The 16,914-nt window shown below is 40.2% G+C and overlaps 1 protein-coding gene across 4 annotated transcripts in view; it reads left to right on the forward strand.

Annotated features, from left to right (window-relative positions):
- Positions 1 to 487: 487 nt before the first annotated feature.
- The window catches only part of LOC134641580 (SPRY domain-containing SOCS box protein 4-like), a 49,729-nt gene continuing 33,302 nt past the window's right edge, over positions 488 to 16,914 (forward strand). For 2 of the 4 annotated variants that reach the window (XM_063494053.1, XM_063494055.1), the window contains exon 1: positions 488 to 854. The gene's annotated coding sequence lies outside the window, so the exon portion shown is untranslated. Of the gene's footprint in view, positions 855 to 3,143; positions 3,179 to 7,579; positions 7,654 to 16,914 lie in introns of those variants that run through there. The other 2 variants (XM_065471959.1, XM_063494054.1) reach the window with 2 other exon arrangements.

The following is a 16,914-nucleotide window of genomic DNA, read 5'->3' on the forward strand; positions in this document are numbered from 1 at the left end:
GGTATGGTTGGATTACATATTGCGTGTGTCACCAAGACATAGCCTCAATCATAGAAATATTTTCTTATGCACTTTTTCATAACAAAAAGTAGGACCAGTGCTCCAAGTTCACGTAAATACACTGCAAAGGCACTGAGCCATTGCGATTAAGCTCAGCATAAAACTATGTAAGGCATGAAGTGGTCTCCACCCTGCCTCAGCTCTAAAAGCGAGAGCGTAACAGGAAGTGCGGAGAAGCCGACACACAAAATAAAAGCACACATGTAGACACCTTCAGGGAAAAATAGCATTTGGCAACAAAAGCTCACAAAAACACTCCACTACGTCGTTCGGTGCGTGTTCTTATAACTCCATGCCTGTAGACTGGACACAAATGCGCATTAAAAAATGCCGTTTTTAAGTGAAGCGTTTCTCTTCGGGCGTCGTGACCGGAAACGCATTGCTGGGCTGCTAGCTTAACGCTAGTCACCTTTTCTTGATCCCGACCCTCCAGCCAATCAGCGGCTGTCAGGGACACATGAACGGCGATAATATCCGCGGAACAGCCGCTGCAGGCAGGAGGAACAAAGAAAGCCGCTCGCTGTCCGTAAGGCGTCCTCTCACTTCGTTAACACGGACGTACACCGTGTTGGATTGGGTCTGTGTGGGTTTTTGTTTGTCTTGTTTTTTCTTTCAGTCTTTAGCATAAACTCGTTACCGTAACTATTACATGTTAAGTCCGAGCAGTCGTTTTTACTGAGGAAAGAGGAAACTTGGCGTCGTGAGAGGTGGTTTAGTTTTGTTTGTTTTTTTCGTCGGGTCGTCTTTCTCGAAATCCTCCAGCTTTGGATGCGCTTACCGGAGGTCTGTGTGTGGTAAGTTAGTTTTTCTTTTTCTATCAGTCAGAAACTACAGAGTCTGTAAAGGACGCTCGTCGCTTTGCATTGCGGGAAGCAGAAAACTCCTCGAACTCAAACTTTGACTGTTTGATTTCTGAGGCTCGCGAAAGCGACGTTACCTTCTTCTCACGAACAGCCCGGAGACGGGAGCGTTCTCCCGACTCCACTAAATGTTCGGGTCTTTTTTTTTTTCGTGCTCCCCTCCTTGATAAGAGACGACACAAAGAATAACTAAACTTAAAGGTGTTTTCTGAGTATTTCGGCATAAGCTTTTTGAGAGCAGGTCGGTCATTGTTATGTTTAAGGCTAACTTGTTGAACAGCTAGGACTGGTGCTTCAGCTGGCGTATATAGCCTTTGTATACTCATCTAAATGGCTTCGTAGGGAGTCAGTCGTGCCCGGATGCATTAAGATGACATTGCTGCAACATTAAGTCAATCGACCTGTATTGTAGTTGACTAAAATGTGTCAACACCAAACTATTTTTTTTTTAAATTTCTTTGCCGTTTTAAAGGATCACGCATGATACTAGTTTTCCTTGTGTTTATAAGCTGCTTAAAGGCACTTTTTAAGCACAGCTTTCACCACCTGAATGCCTGAGGTCTTGAGATGTTTTCACATGTGTGCTGCCTGATTGGTTTAATTTCGCTAGTTGGTGAACTTCTTTTTCTGAAACGGGCTGCTTTCCATGTGAGCAAACAAGGTAGGTAGCCTAGTGTGTTTCAACCAATAGCAGCTAGGCTGTTTGACTCCATTCAGTGGCCATTTAATCTTAAGCCTGCCTGCTATTCAAGGCTAAACGCCTTGCCTGTAACCACACCATCTGCTTTGCCCTCCAGGGTATTGTCAGGCTACTGTCCAGATCAAGTGTTATGGGAGATTTGTGTGGGTGGACCACAGCAGATGGTAAGATGGAGAGCATAGCTGGCTGATGTGGCAGCTAGGCAAACCATTGTGGTGGTTTGTTGGATCGTGTTTTTAGTTGTCAACAGTGTAATAAACAAAAGCCAGAATCTTTCAACAGGCAAGCACTTTCCACAGCTCCATCAGAGGCAGCACTGGACATGGTGTGAATGTTAACTAGCTTCCCATACAGTACAACAGCAAGCTTATCTTCTCCTCGTAGAGGGGCTAATGACCCCTGCACTCCACTTCCAGCCATCTGGATTTCGACCCTGTGGCTATCATGACGTCAGCTCACCTCCCTTTGACCATGCATAAATGTAAACATGGCGTTAGAGGTCAGCAGTTGAGTTCTGATTTATGTTTAATTTATCTTATGGGTCATCTTCAGTCATATAAAAGACAATGGCCACTTCATGCATTAAAAAGCAGGGAATTGGTGTTTCTTCAGCTTCTGGGTTTTTGTGTGTGATAACAGACCGCCTCTGTGACATAGTTTAACCTGCGTAAGTAGACCTTATTTAATGACCAGTGATCTGGATTGATTTTTAGTGAGTGGGGTCTTTGGATGTGCATTTCCCCCATATAGGAATCTCACCAACTGGTGCTATGAGGTTCACGAATGCGACATAATTGCTCATCACATACTAGTTTTGTAAAATCTTTATGATAAACTGATCATAAGGTTATGCCACACAGATTGTGATAGATAAATGAATTCTCCACCTTCAGACTATACTGAATGTGTCTTTGTTCACCAAGGTACCAACTACTGCCATTTATTTATCCGCATCTGATGCAAGCCATAGATGCCTTGTGACGTATGCAGAAGTGGTGCAGTAGACCCTTTCTGGCTCTTATTTACTGCTTTCCATCAATAATCTGCATATAACAGAAGAACCATAAATTCTTCGGCGTAGCATTTCTGATATTTCTACAGTCTGAACCACGGGTTACACTTTGTGTAAAGTTTGTGTGGATCCAAACATTGAAAGACTGAGCCCTAAAAATGGCAAGATCATTTGGTGCAGCAGTTGGAGTCTCCAGTTATCTGATATACAGTTTGAACAGAGCATAAATTCTGCTTTACTGTCTCCTCCGGCTGTTACAAACCCTGTCCTGCCAATGTCTCTAAAAATGAGACAATCTGCTTTTTTGTTCAGGATGTGGACAGGAAATCTATTCTTAACATTTGTTGTTTTTTTTTTTTTGTTTTGTTTTTTAAACAAACTCGCTTTGCTGCTAGGATGTTACCATTGAGACACCATGTATAGCCCTCCCTTTTTATTTATTTTAAAGTTTTTAACATAAAATGTGGTTTGGACAAACCCTTGTGCTTACTGATACTCGTTTACTTCACAGGGATCAAAGTGTACCCTAGTGGACTCGCGGATGTGGCAAGTATAAATCCCCTTTTCTATTGACCTACTTGGATCAACTCGGTATCGTTCGCTATGGTTTTCAGGTTTTTCCATTAGGTCATAGTACCTGGTTCTTTTGTTAGTACCTGCTCGCCCGGGCTTCCAAGCAATCCGAGTAGGTACTGAAATGTGATGTCTTAAGACTGCATGCCAGTGGTGTCACTTGATGAATTATGAGAGTGACTTATTCACGAAAACCACCCTTTTTTTTTTTCTTTTTTTTTTTTGGAAACCGCAACAAGGGGAAAATGCAACAAAAAACAATGCTGTGGTCGCTGAGTCTGATGAAAAGCCCACACACCAAGCAGCAGGTGTATTCTTGCCTAGACTTCCACCTTTTTTGTAGTGTTGCGGGACTCTCAGACGCGTTGCTATGACGACAGTCATGCACGTTAGGTAGTACTGGATTGTAGTGGAAAACTAGTCAATCCGAGTCGAGTTGTGGCGATCCAAGGTGAGTCGATCTGAGTAGGTACTAATGGAAAAGGGGCTTTAAATCCACTTAAGTCAGTCTGCACCAACAAGTGGAAATTTTCTGTGATGTGACTCTTTACCAAAATGGACTTGACTCGGCTGGTTAACTCAGGGTTTCCATAGGTGAGGGAGGGATTATTGGTCTCCCACTCCAGCATTTGTCTCCAGATCGCTCAGTGTCTCATGATCCACTTACGGTAGCATACACAGGTTAGCTGTCAGCTTTCTGTTCTCCCTGAGGCAGTCAGTCCCTTTGTGTAAACATCCTGTGGTGATGGCAGGCTTGCAGAGACTGGTGGTTGTCTTTGTGAGACGGACTCCATGGTCTGTGTCCAACTCATGTCTAATGTTAAAAGACCCTGTGTCCTCGATCACCATCAAGGACACAGGCTCAGGCTTTTTTTTTTCTTCTTATTTGTGTTATTTTCTTTTTTAAATTTTATTTTATATAATGTTCATATAATAGTAGAACGTTTGTTTTAAATAATTACAATATTCAAGAAAGTAATCGCAATTTCTGCCGTAAGTGAGCAGTTGTGCTAGTCAGGCAATCATAGATGGCGTCATTATCACAAGCTTATACAGAATGCTAAAATGTGCTTTGATGGTGGTTAGAATATCTGTATGGATGTCCCAAGTAAAATATATAAATGTGGGACATGTGACAGAGCCTGGGATGACCGATGTGGATACTTTCCAATGAGTAATTCAAACATTGTCAGGAAAGAGCACTGTGTTGAAATAAAAACACAACAGAATGGTGTGTAACCCAATTTTCAAGCAGCACTTGCAATGCTCATAATTTTTTAATAAGTGGAAAAAAATGGATTGAAACTGTTAGGAGACACTTTCCCTCCATAGACAAAAATTTAATACTGTCTCTCCAGTACCTGCTGGAGGGATTCCAGCAGAATTCCACTTTTATCTGTCCGGTTAATCCCTCCATCCCACGCTCACTTTAACAGAGACTTGCACTCAGTAGTAAAGATGTACACTCAGAGCCGAGGCTGTTTCAGCAGAGCAGGGCTGTAGTCAGTGTGTCTGATGCTGACTCAGTAGAATGTTAATGTTGTGAAATCCCATTAAGAGCAAGCCAGTGCTGAGCAGGGCCCAGCCTGGGCTTTACGGGACAGCAGGTCATTTTAAAAGGCCGGCAGTGTCCCTGTGTTTGCACTCTTGTAATAGGATCTAATTACTTGAGTGGCTCACAGTAAATTGAACGGCTCTTTTAAATTGCTGCCACTCATGTTTAGTTGCTCTTCAAGGCAGTTTAAATGATTTTTTTTTTTCTTAACAAGTGTTACTGATGGAGGATAACAGTTTTCAGAGAGGCTTTAGTCCAAAGGGTAAATGCTGGATGGATTTACCCTAAGGCTTTAGCCACTCTTGTTGGCTGGGGTTGGGGGTGGAGAAACAAATCCACCTATTGTTTTTGTTGCCCTGTCCTGATAAGGGTGATTGAACAGCAGGGACTGTATGCAAAGCAGCAACATTTCCCACCAGGTTCAGCTGTGACTACCACTGGCTTTCAGATGGGTCGTTTGTGGCCTTTGTCTGCTATTGAATAATAGGAAAGGCGAAGCTCCTAAGTGTCTACCCGGTCTCTATCATGACACTGATAATAGACTGTATTGATGCAAAGCCTCTTCTTTTTTTTTTTTAAGCAGAAGGTTTCCTTTAATATGCTAAACAATTGAGAAAACCCTGCTCATTGCATTTTTACTTCAGGCACTGTATGTATGACTAGAACATCAGAATACTGCGTGCCACCTGGTGGTACCTGGTGCTATTTAGGGTTTGTATTTTTTTTACCCAGCCCTTCAGGCACACCAAGGAATTTCTCAGCAGAGTGTGTAGAGGGAGAGACAAAATACCAGGGCTGTTTATCTTTCACATCTAAGAAGGATGTGGTGTAAAGAGCTCCTCTTGGAGAAAGTTTCCACCCACGTTTCTGTACTTTGCACAGAAGCTGGGCACAGTGTGTATAGAAGTACAAACTCCTATGAATGAAAATTACTCTTGTAGAGCTGCACCCAAATGTTCAGCTACTTAGGATATTTGTTTACTGGTTTTATTTTGGGGATGTCATGATCATCCTGTAGTCTCTATTTTCCTGTCTTGAAACGGTCTATGAGCCAAGCTTTCATTAGTTTCAGCTAGTGCTGGGTGATATGGAAAAAAGTATTTATCACGATATGAATTATTATATATCACGATATACCACCTGACCTGTGGTCATCTGGAAAGTACGCAGTCTGTAAACGGCGAGCGCAGAGGGTGCAGTCTTTGTTAATGAAATGGATGGTTACGCTCATGTAGGGCATAACCATCCATTTCATTAAATGGAAATTAATGAAATTATCTCTGCTCATCCATACGTCAGTCGTCAAGGCATAATGCACGACACTGCAAACATCCTTCTCTACTTTGGCCCGGCATGCGTCATATAAGCGAGGCAACTCGACTTTACTGAAGTGCTTACGTACCTCGGATCAAGGACTTTGACGAGGTCACGAAAGCTGTCCTTCTCAACTACATAAACAGGGGCCATGCCTTTACAAATGTAACGCGAGATGGCTCCTGTGGTTTGTTTATGGCGCTGGGACGTTTCTCATAAGGGCCTTGTGTGAAAGACTGCTGTATCTTCGGCTGGCTATAGTTTTTCTTTTCCCAACTTGCTGCAAAGAAACAGCATGTGTATCAAAATAAACTATTTCCAACAGTGTAATTTGAGTTCTAAGCATCCCAGAAACTATACAGAAAAGCATAAAGTCAAACATAACTTTTAAAAACACCAGCATAGGCTTATAAGGCCCTGAAGTTAAAAAATTACATTTTCTGCAAAAATGACGTCACTTCCGGTTTCGGGCAGGTAATGGCGGACATGCGATAGTTCGCTGATCGGATCGCAAAGCGTGTTTCTGGAATATTATGTTTTTGTTGCTGCAAGTGCTTTTTATGCAAGTTTTGCAAAGCCATATGTGGAAGGAAACCGTGACCTAGGACAAGCTAATGGCATAAGATGTAAGTACAACTCCTCCGGTTTCATATGCAAAAAAAAAAAAAATTATTGCGCTAGCTTACGTGGTTCCAGTTCTACAGGGATTTAAAAATAGTTAGGCAAAACGGATTGTGCCTGCTCCGATCGGTTTTAAAGGGTTAATGATATATTTTATGTAATAATTTATAAAATTAGGTTAGAAACGATAGAGGACAAATGGCACAATAGACACTTTTCTGTCGTCCACACGATATATATCGTCATATCGCCCAGCACTAGTTGCAGCTGATTACTTCCAAAAAAAAATATTTATTTATTTATTTATTAAGCAGTAAGCTCTTAAGTTTGCCTGCATGTGTCTTGATCTGTGGATCACTTTCAATAGTTGACTGCAGTCTCCTGAGGCATTCAAGCCCCATTTGGCTCTCTGTCTTTGCAGGCAAAGGGGAACCAACTGTGGTGTAGGAAGGCTGTTAAATGCCCTGTGAGATGGGCTTTAGGGTCAGAAACGCCCCCAAACTTGGCAACTCATTCCATCCCCCCTGTTTTTAATTTGAATTGCGTTTAAAGTGCTCCTGTCTGTGATCTCTTTTCATATGTGCATGATTTCCAAATAATCAAGATTCCATTATTGATATAGAGATGCAAAACTACCAGATTTATCTGATTGACCCCACTTACCTGTCTGTAGCAGTATATGCGGTCTGTGCTGTCTCTCTTTAACTGCTGCATGCAAAACAGTGTACCCAAACCCCTGGGTCAGCACGAGGCCAGAGTCCACATACACAGCCTCAGTGAATCATCTCACCTCGGATAACGTATTATGCAATGGTGTGTTTGTGTATGCTGGTACAAGAAGTGCAGACGTACACAGCAGCCTGCTGTCAGCTTACTGAAACAGAATTGAAGGGATAACAGGAGGGTGGTGGATGCATTTGGTCAATATGCTGAAGCAGAGGCATATGATTAACAGAGTGTGAGTAAACCAACTTTAGATGCAATGTTTCACTTTGTCAATAGTCTTGTGGCTTTTTCATTTGGAGCTGTGCACTGACTGTGGTAAATCTTGTGGCAATGGGATAATTGTGCAGCAAAACCTGTATAAATTGTTGTGGAGCAGTCACCAGCTGTGCTCATTTCATGATAGTGGCCTTTATGTCCAACTATCGATGTAAATACTTATTGTGTTAACAGTCAGTTTCTGACAGGAAAACATTCTATATGCCACTGAGTTCAGATGAATGTGGTTCAGACTTTCCCTCTCAATAAAGTAAGTCTTTTTAATCCTCATGGTTTCTAACCTTGTTTACTGCTTTAGTGGTGCCTAGTCAGTGATTTGGACAATGATATTTATTTATTTATTTTTTTGCCACCTGCAGTTGTTGTTTGTGCGTCCCTGCCTCCTGTATGTATTTTCAGTAACTGAAGAGCATGCACTATTGGGTTGAGATCAGGGGGGCTAACTTGGGCATTGAAGAATATTCCAGTTCTTTGCCTTGAGAAACTCTTGCGTTGCCTTTGCAGTATGTTTTTGGCTCATTATCCACCTGAAATGTGAAGCACTGTCCAATCAATTTTGCAGCATCTAAGTCTGAGCAGAGAATATAGTCCTGTACGCTTCAGAATTGATTCTGCTGCTTCTGTCAGTTGTCACGTCATCAAAAACACTAGTGGCCCGGTTTCACTGGCAGCCATACATGTCCATGCCGTAAAATGTCTCCACCCTTTCTGACAGATGATGTGGTGTGCTTCAGATCAATAGCTGTTTCTCCCCTTCTCCATACTTTTCTCTTCCTATCATTCAGGTACGATTTTATTTTGACTATCATTTGTCCAAAGTCTAATCTGGCAGTATTGTTCTTGAGTGAAACCTGCAATTACACCCTTGCTATTTCTGTTTATGAAGGTGTTTGACTGTAACAACAATAATAATAATAATAACTTACAGAACTTTCTTTGAAAGCACGTTATATCTTCAAAAAGCTATTTGAATATATCCATCCATCCATCCATCCATTCGCTTCCGCTTATCCTTTTCAGGGTTGTGGGGGACGCTGAAATATTATATTTGAATATAAAAAAATCTAAATAAAAACATTACAGAAAAAACTGATAAAACAAAAGGGAATAGTAATATGAACCAGTAAAAACTTTAGGAATAGAAACGAAATTTATTAATGCAGACAATATGAAGGGAAGTTTCCATCCTTTTCCAGTTTTCTACCCAGAATGTTGTATTATCACTCAAGAATTTTAACCAGCTCCTTAAACCCCCTCCAGGACCACCATGTAATTGTATCAGTAATTTACATCCACCACATGCTCGTCCTGTCATATAAGGTGGAGATACCCAGTCTTCCAGCAATGCTTGGTTGATTCATTTGCTTACTTTTTGGTCTCAGGTTGCTAGTATATCATCTTTGCTTGGCTTCATAGCTTGGTTTTACTCATTAGTGTGTTTCTATTTTTTACGGGGAACAATTTTCTTACCTGTTTTGCAAAGGGTTGTGCTTTGAAAGACATCCAATCACTTGTAACCAATCCACTTTCATAATACTGAATTTACCTCTTTTTATAGTCATTGACTGATAGGCAGCTCTCACTCTCAGACATGTTTGGGCTGCTAGAGAATGTAAACAACTGATGTCGCTTTAGCATTGATATCCGGTCTTTAAGTCTGATGTCATTAGCCGTGCCTGGGCCCAAACTCTGCTGCAGGTCCCCAAGTCCAACGATTACTGCCAATGTTCCCTCTAAGCTGCGCACGTGCGCAATTGCGCACTGCTGGCACGGTCTCTGCGCACAGAAAATCTGCGTTGCGCACAAAAAAAATCTAACCTGAATTGAAATTAAAATTAAAACTTTAACAATTCTGTTTTTGCAGTGTTAGTCGGTAAGTGACTGGCTGCTCCCATATGGAATTAGAACGATGCCACCTGATCCCATAGTTCAGCCAATAATGCGTATATACGTAGCCAATCAACGTCGTTGACAGGCTATGACAGCGTCCTTATGTGCCGACACCGGTGTTTTAGCTCGCAAAGCGGCGTGGCTGTTGTGGAGTGAAGCCACGTTAATTACAACGTGTACAACCATGGATATGTGAGGAGGTCAGACGGAACAATTGACGGAAAAAGTGTGGACTTTATACCAGTTTTTAAATTGTGTTGATAGGCCACGTAAAACCAGAATTATGATAAAAAATATGCAATGTTTGATTTTCTTCCTAAATACTGTCGTTGTTTATATTTACTGCGGGAAGAAACTGTAAAAACGCCGTTTTATAAGAAAAAAGGCTCGAAAGCGCTCTCCACCTGTGAGCAAAAACAAACCCCACCCCCCTCTTCCTTTCCTGTTCGTCCAAAAAAGTACCATGTCGACCAATCAAAAAATTATATGGCAACGTGGCATCTAGTTGTTAAGAAACGGGGGGAAGTTTTAGGAGTGACGGCGGTGCTTTGAGATGTGAGATTTGAGACGTTTAGCGCAAATCATGTGTAGTTAGTGTGTAGTGTAGTCAATAGTTTTGTTGTGTGTGTCAGAACAATGAGGCGACTGCTGAATGTTACAGGTGTTACAGGAGTGATACATCTCCTGTTGTCAGGCCTGCAGGTATCAGGCTGTTGTTCTCCTTTATCTCATAGTGGACAGAAATTATTTTTTGGAGTGGCACAAATAATTTGTGTGGCATCAAATTTGATGCAGAACAGCTGATTGTTCTGTAAATAGTTTGAAATGTTTATTTAAAAAAAACGCCTTGGCTGCATTTAAAAAAAAAAAAAAAAAAAAAAAAAAAACAGCTGCAAAAAACTTTGTTGTTTGCCAAACTGAGTTACTTTTTTAAAAAAGTAACTATTAAATTAATTGCCCAGCATTGGTCATTATATACTGTATTTTGCAGACAGAGTTACAGGACTCTCTCCCAGACCACAGACTCAGACTCATAATACAAGTCACAGCTTTATTTAACAAAAAAAGAAAAAAAAAGAAAGTTGTGTTTTCAAAATTGGAGTTCAAGTTATTTTTACTTCCAATAGTGTTAACATACTACACAGGTCAATGACTAGATTTTTTTTAAAAATTTCATTGTAAATGGGCTAAAGCAGTTAATTAAAAGTAGTCTAACATAAATGTAAATGCTGTAATTTGATTATTTTAATAAACCATGTAACTTGGATGGATTAGATGCACATGTCTGATGTCGCTCACAGTGGTCCAAGGGATCGCTCACGGAGTTTGTGTGTTCGCTCAGACACATGAAAAATTAGAGGGAACATTGATTACTGCGGCATCGCTGAGAGTTTAAATTCTAAATCCTTTCTTCTGTAGTAAAATGATCAGCGTTGCTGCTCTACCAGGTGTAACAATTAAGTTTAAAATCCAGGCATCCACGAAAACCGAATTTATGAAATTTAACGGAGTTAGAAGTTGGCAGGAAGTTAGCTCGCTAGTTTGCATCTAAATATAATATACCATGTTCTGACTGAGGGATTTATGAAACAAATTAAGACGTACAGCTCTGCTGTCATTTCCGACATAAATGAAGACAGGAAAGTAAACAGCAGGGACATTTGTAGGGTTACTGAAATTTGGCTAGCTGGTATATAATGATGTGCTACGTGATCGCTAGCGACACAGCTATGTTAGCATAATATAAACAGTGAAGGTGGAAGATGAACGCTAACTTTTTTCCACTCAATTAAAGTTAACATGAGGGTTCCCGAAGGTTCGGGACAAATGCAGTCGCATGGCAGGATGCTGTAAACGGACTGAACTTCAGTCGGAAGAACAACTGAGACAATCCATCCACAATACGAGGTTAGTTATCAATATACTGCTGCATGGGCTGAGCTGTAGTTACATCATAAGGTTTTAAAAACTGAGCTTTAAAATGAATAGAGGTAATAAAAACTGACAGAGGCCGACAGTGATCACTGACTGTTTTTAGGGGCTTGTTGAGATTAAACAACATACAAAGCATTAAAACATGTAAAAAACACAAAAGCCTTATTAAACGCAGAGTAGTTTGGGCCCGGAAGCAGGATTCATCACGTCATCACTCAGACCGGATAGCAAGATGATACTTACGGCTTTAAAATTTGTAATGGTAGTGGCTGTGTTGGTCAAAGCATTCATTCTTAAGAATGTACCACATTGCTGATTTGGCTACTCCTAAAGTTTTTGCTACATTTCTCTGATAGGTTTATTTTGGTTTTTCATTCTAATAATGGACTCATTAACTTGCATCCAAAAGTCTTTGGACATCATTAAAGACTTTTAGTGAAAAAAATTTTTGTCATTGAAGATTTTTGTTATGGAATAATGAGCCATGAAACTGCCTGTCAGTCAGTTGTTGCATTAGTTTTGAGCCTCTGAAAATGGGGCACTATGTATATAAATGGATTTTAAATGGGTGCTGCAATGCCTTGTTTTAATTCAAGGGGTTTAACAAAGTCTGGAAGTCTGCATTTAAAATCCACTGCTGGTATACAAAGGTAAAACCTTCTCTAACCACATGCTTTGGGATGTTCCCAAAGTGACATCACCATTTAGTTTGAGGTCCTCTTTGGAGAATTCAGCTTTAGCTTTTTGACAGTCTCTGTTTCGGAAGTTTGGAGTCAGAAGTGAGTGTGGTTGTGTGTGTTTTTTTTTTTTTTTTTTTTTTTTTTTTAACATGCTTTACTAGGAGTTTTCCTACATGTGAAAGGGAAAATCATTTTTAATTTCTTTAAGCTTAAAATGCACTTTTGTTAATCAAATGTCTTTACAAAAAACAAATAAAACAGGGTAATAAGTGTATACATCTGTCGTAAGAAGGTAACATGGACTTATTGCTTCAAAGATATGCTATCAGCAGTGCTTACAGAGTTTGAGCTCCCAAAGGTCTATTTTTATCCAGGAATTTTAACTCTCACACCAAAAGGTGGTTTCTTATCTTATTTTGTTGATGGGTCTTGCACATACACATGCCTCCACCTGTATTTGCAACCGTCCCAAGAGCCTAACCATTGTTTAGCTGTAGTTCACTGACATGAATAATTGAGCTGTGCTCCGACATCTATGCCCTAGGGATCCTGTTGTTCTACTGATGTTCAACATCTTTGTAGCCTGCTGTATTGTTCTGCAAGATGTCAGCATCCTTTGTTCACAGCAGTTGGTCCATCTAAAGAACCCTATTAATCTTTCCACTTTCGCTACATTTTTTTTTCTTGAGTAGTTTACGGTTTAGTAGGTCAGGTGTCCTGTTTAAATGAGAGGAATATATTTTAAAGGTGGCAAATGCCAATCTTTGAAAATTTAGCCCGTAGATTTATTGCACTATTGGTTATCTACATGTTCAGAGAAGGTAATTGTAAAGCTTTGTTTTGTAGTGAGTTCTCTTGAGTTTGGGACAGACGAATGTCTTTGAGGCTGAGTGTTTCTGGGACACTGGGGGAGGAAATTGCTTAGATGAAAGTGACACAAACAGGAGAAGACAGTTTTCACACCCGTGTCTTTTTTTTTCTTCTTCCCCTTTCTTCCAAATATTGTTTTGCATTTTTAATTGGATGTCAGTCAAGTCCTTGAGCAAAAAACCCATTAATTATCCAAGTAAATTCAGTCCGTGTTTGACTGTAGCTAATGACTTATTTTCTCCAGGGTAGATGAGGCCACAAGCTCTCAACTATAGCAGATTGAGCTTATTTAACTGCTCAAAGTGACATGGCACTTTTGATCTGCTAACATGCCTTCCAGTTAAGCTCAATGTTGTCACGACCATCCCATGGCCTACATGCAGAGCTTGTCAAGTCATTTTTGAGCACAGCTCGTTATGCTATTAAAATGTCTTTTTTTTTTTTTTTTTTTTTAACTACCCCCCCCCCCCCCCCCCCCCTCTCTTGTAGCAGGAGGAATCTGAACATGACTCACAAGATGACTTATCTTTAAATTCTAAAATGAATGAGTAAAAGTGGTCTTGAGCAATCGTTCGCCAAGCTTTCTGAAGGACTCAGAGTTTTTCTTTGGATATTGGCTGCTTTTTCACTCACTTTCAGTCCAGTCAATGTACCTGATCATTTTCAGAAGTATGTTTCTTTTGTTTGGTAAACTACCTACCAAATCTATGAATCGAGCAGTAAACCTTGTTGATTTGAATCAACAAGGTGATTCTGAAAGATTTATTGGCCAAAACCTTAACATATCTCAGCATGGTGTGCAGTGGTTTCTTAAAAAAGTTTGAGGAGACTGGACAAGTGGGGGACCAAAGTAGTGGAGCTATGACTGTGTATAATAATAATAATAATAATAATAATAATAATAATAATAATAATAATAATAATAATAATAATCATAATAATAATAAAAATGTTAGTGTGAGAGCAAGGCAGGAGGTGTTATCCAGCCTGCCCGATTGTAAGTAAAACTTTCTATGTCTGTCATAAATTCTTAGATGTTTTTGAAACTTTACCAGCAATTAGAAACGGTGGCAGCTGAACTTACCAATTCTATTTGATCAGCAATTTAAAAAAAAAAAAAATACATAAAGTTTTGTGCCAAATTACCAGATGCACAGGAAATAAATGCAGGTGGTAGCTGAATACAGTTGCATGAACCAGCATTGTTCTAATTTTTTATTTTTATTTAAAAAAAAAAATGCGTGTCCAGTGTTTTCCTGGATATCAGTTTTCAGTTTGAATTTCTAGTTTCAAGAAATTGCCTCACGTATTTCCCAATTTCCTAGTAAATTATAAAGAACTGAAGAGTGACTCTTGACGTTTGCCCAACACTGTACATGATGGGGAAACTTCCCCAGAGCAGCAGCTTCCTAATAAAAGCACTGGCGATGGATGTGGCATAGAGCTGGTATGTTTGTTGCCCAGCCATAATATAGCGCACCTAAGAAGATGAGAACTGTGACAAAGGATTCAGCCTCTGGCCAAAAGATAATCACTTGCACTGTGATTAAAAACATTTATAATGACATTGCTCTTTTTTTTTTAAAAGTGGGGTTTAATTTACTCAGCTCAAGTCATTTTGGTTTATCAAATGAACAAAACCTGCAGGAAATTTAGAATTGAATTTGTTAAGTGTGATTAAACAGACGCATGACCTTTTAAATATAGTTGGTTCCAGTTCAGTAAATTTATAGACGGATGTCACAACCTTTATGAAGTTTCTCATATTTATTGGTTACAACGTGGTAATAAAAAAATCCCTGGAACTGCAATCAGGTCAATAGTAGAAAGGAATTCGTGCTGCCAGTCATGCTGGTTGTTGTAATTTTTATATTCGAGTGTTCTTGCTTTATCACTGGGTTTATTTGTTTCTCAGCTGTCTGGTACATAAGAGGAGGTGGTTCAGCACCTCAAAGCAGCTAACAGGGTTGTTCATCCTCATACCAGACATTAACTTGTACAATAAAGATAAAGCTTATCTTTACTGGCCACTATTTTGGTCTTGGCCCATGAGCTGCTCAGACAGTAGAAGTGATTGGTTACGAGAGTGTTTTTGAATTGAAACACAGAGCTGGAAACTATCGTGGGCTGTAGTGTCCCAAGGGCCTTCTACTGATAAATGGTTCACTGCCTCTTCCCTCTAGCCATCATTAAAAATGTCAAATCATTAAAAGCTGCACTTCTTCATAATCACCACTCTCCTCACTGATGGGAGATGTCTCCTGGCCTCATCTTTCCTGTTCTGGAGAATGCTTAATTGCTTTCCCTAGTGTTTGTAAACTACATTTGAATTGTTCCTCAGTTGCCTCAAACCGATTGTCCTGTTAATTATTAGTAGATGATAAAAGACTGAAGCAGAGTTGCACTGGCAAGGCGACAGGTGCTCAACACTCATGCACCTAGTTAAAGATGCCAGTGCAGTCAGCGGTTAAGGGTCTTGTACGAGGGCAGTGTGTTCTTTAGGAAGTGAACATTTAAAAGAACAGAACTAGAACACAAAAGTGGTTACACCCATTTAAAAATAGCCACAGTTTAGGCCAAGGTGGTCCAAATCTGTTGAGTTATTTAAATAAAATCGTAGGTATAGATGTTCTCGCAGGAGTTATTAGACAGTAAGGACACATTAGCTAAGTTACCTGGCTAGTTGACAGCTAATAATTGGATGCCCATGATCTAGTAGAGAAAAAATATACATGTAAAAGCAGTTCCGTTATAATGGTTTTGAATGAAGATGAAAAAACTTAAAGCCAGTGGTTATCCTACTCTGTTTAATACACCTACAGTTAGCCACAATGTTAAAAAAAAAAAAAAAAAAAACCCAAACAAAAACACGTAATGCAGTTTTCAAGTTAATGGGTGCAGGTTCAGGGTCAGTCCATGACAAGAAGGTGGCACTTAAATGTAGGCAATTACAAGCACGAATGTAAGAACGGTAATAGGTCTAGACCCAAGCCTGTATCAGCCAGCATATTTTAAGCCAGCCACAGTGTCCATGCTCACTAACTGTTTTTGACTGCACCTCTGCCTGTTCAACTTTATCACCATGAACCCCATGGTGGCTACTGCATCACAGAGGCATTCCTGTTAGCAGTGAGAGTGCAACTTCAGGGAAACTCCCTAAGTGCTATTTAATATGTTGCAGCGTGGTTCAAATGATTTTGCTGCCAAACACTTCTAATCCTAAACTTGACCTCCAATCTGAAACCATTATTGACCACAGAATGATTCATCTTCTGTGAGGCATCCAAAAGCCTGAGACCTGGAAAGAACAATATCCAAGAGTCCATATGCCATCACCGAACATTGGACAGAATGTTGAAACCGTGGTCCCTTCTCACCTCTATGTAGCTCTCCCATCGCTCTGTGATGTCGGTGTAAATATAATTGTGTGTGTGCGCAAAACTGCTCATCACAGAGCATATTGGCACCTTAACTCCAGATTGAAAAGTGTTTTTGATGGTGTTTTCAAGAAAAGTCTCTTTTGTGCCTCATTTTCAGTAACACTGAAATTTGCTGAAACACTGCTGATTTGAAAATATAAATGTGCATCATCTTAAACCTTCAGATAGGGCGGGCTGCTCCTTCACTGGTTATGCTATGGCGATGAATGCTTGTGTGTCACTGATATCACCTTGACTTGAGTTTCCACACCAGCTCGCTGCCTGTCACTGGAGCTGTGTGGAGGCAGAGTGGGAGGAAACAGGTGGCGACGAGTGAGGGGCATTGGAAAGAGGCTACTGTGTAAGCTCTGTGAGCCGTCCTGCTGTTTGGTCAGACTACACACTGTCGGGGCCCGGATCAGT

This window comes from Pelmatolapia mariae, linkage group LG14 (assembly GCF_036321145.2).
Source record: "Pelmatolapia mariae isolate MD_Pm_ZW linkage group LG14, Pm_UMD_F_2, whole genome shotgun sequence".
Taxonomy (NCBI): domain Eukaryota; kingdom Metazoa; phylum Chordata; class Actinopteri; order Cichliformes; family Cichlidae; genus Pelmatolapia; species Pelmatolapia mariae.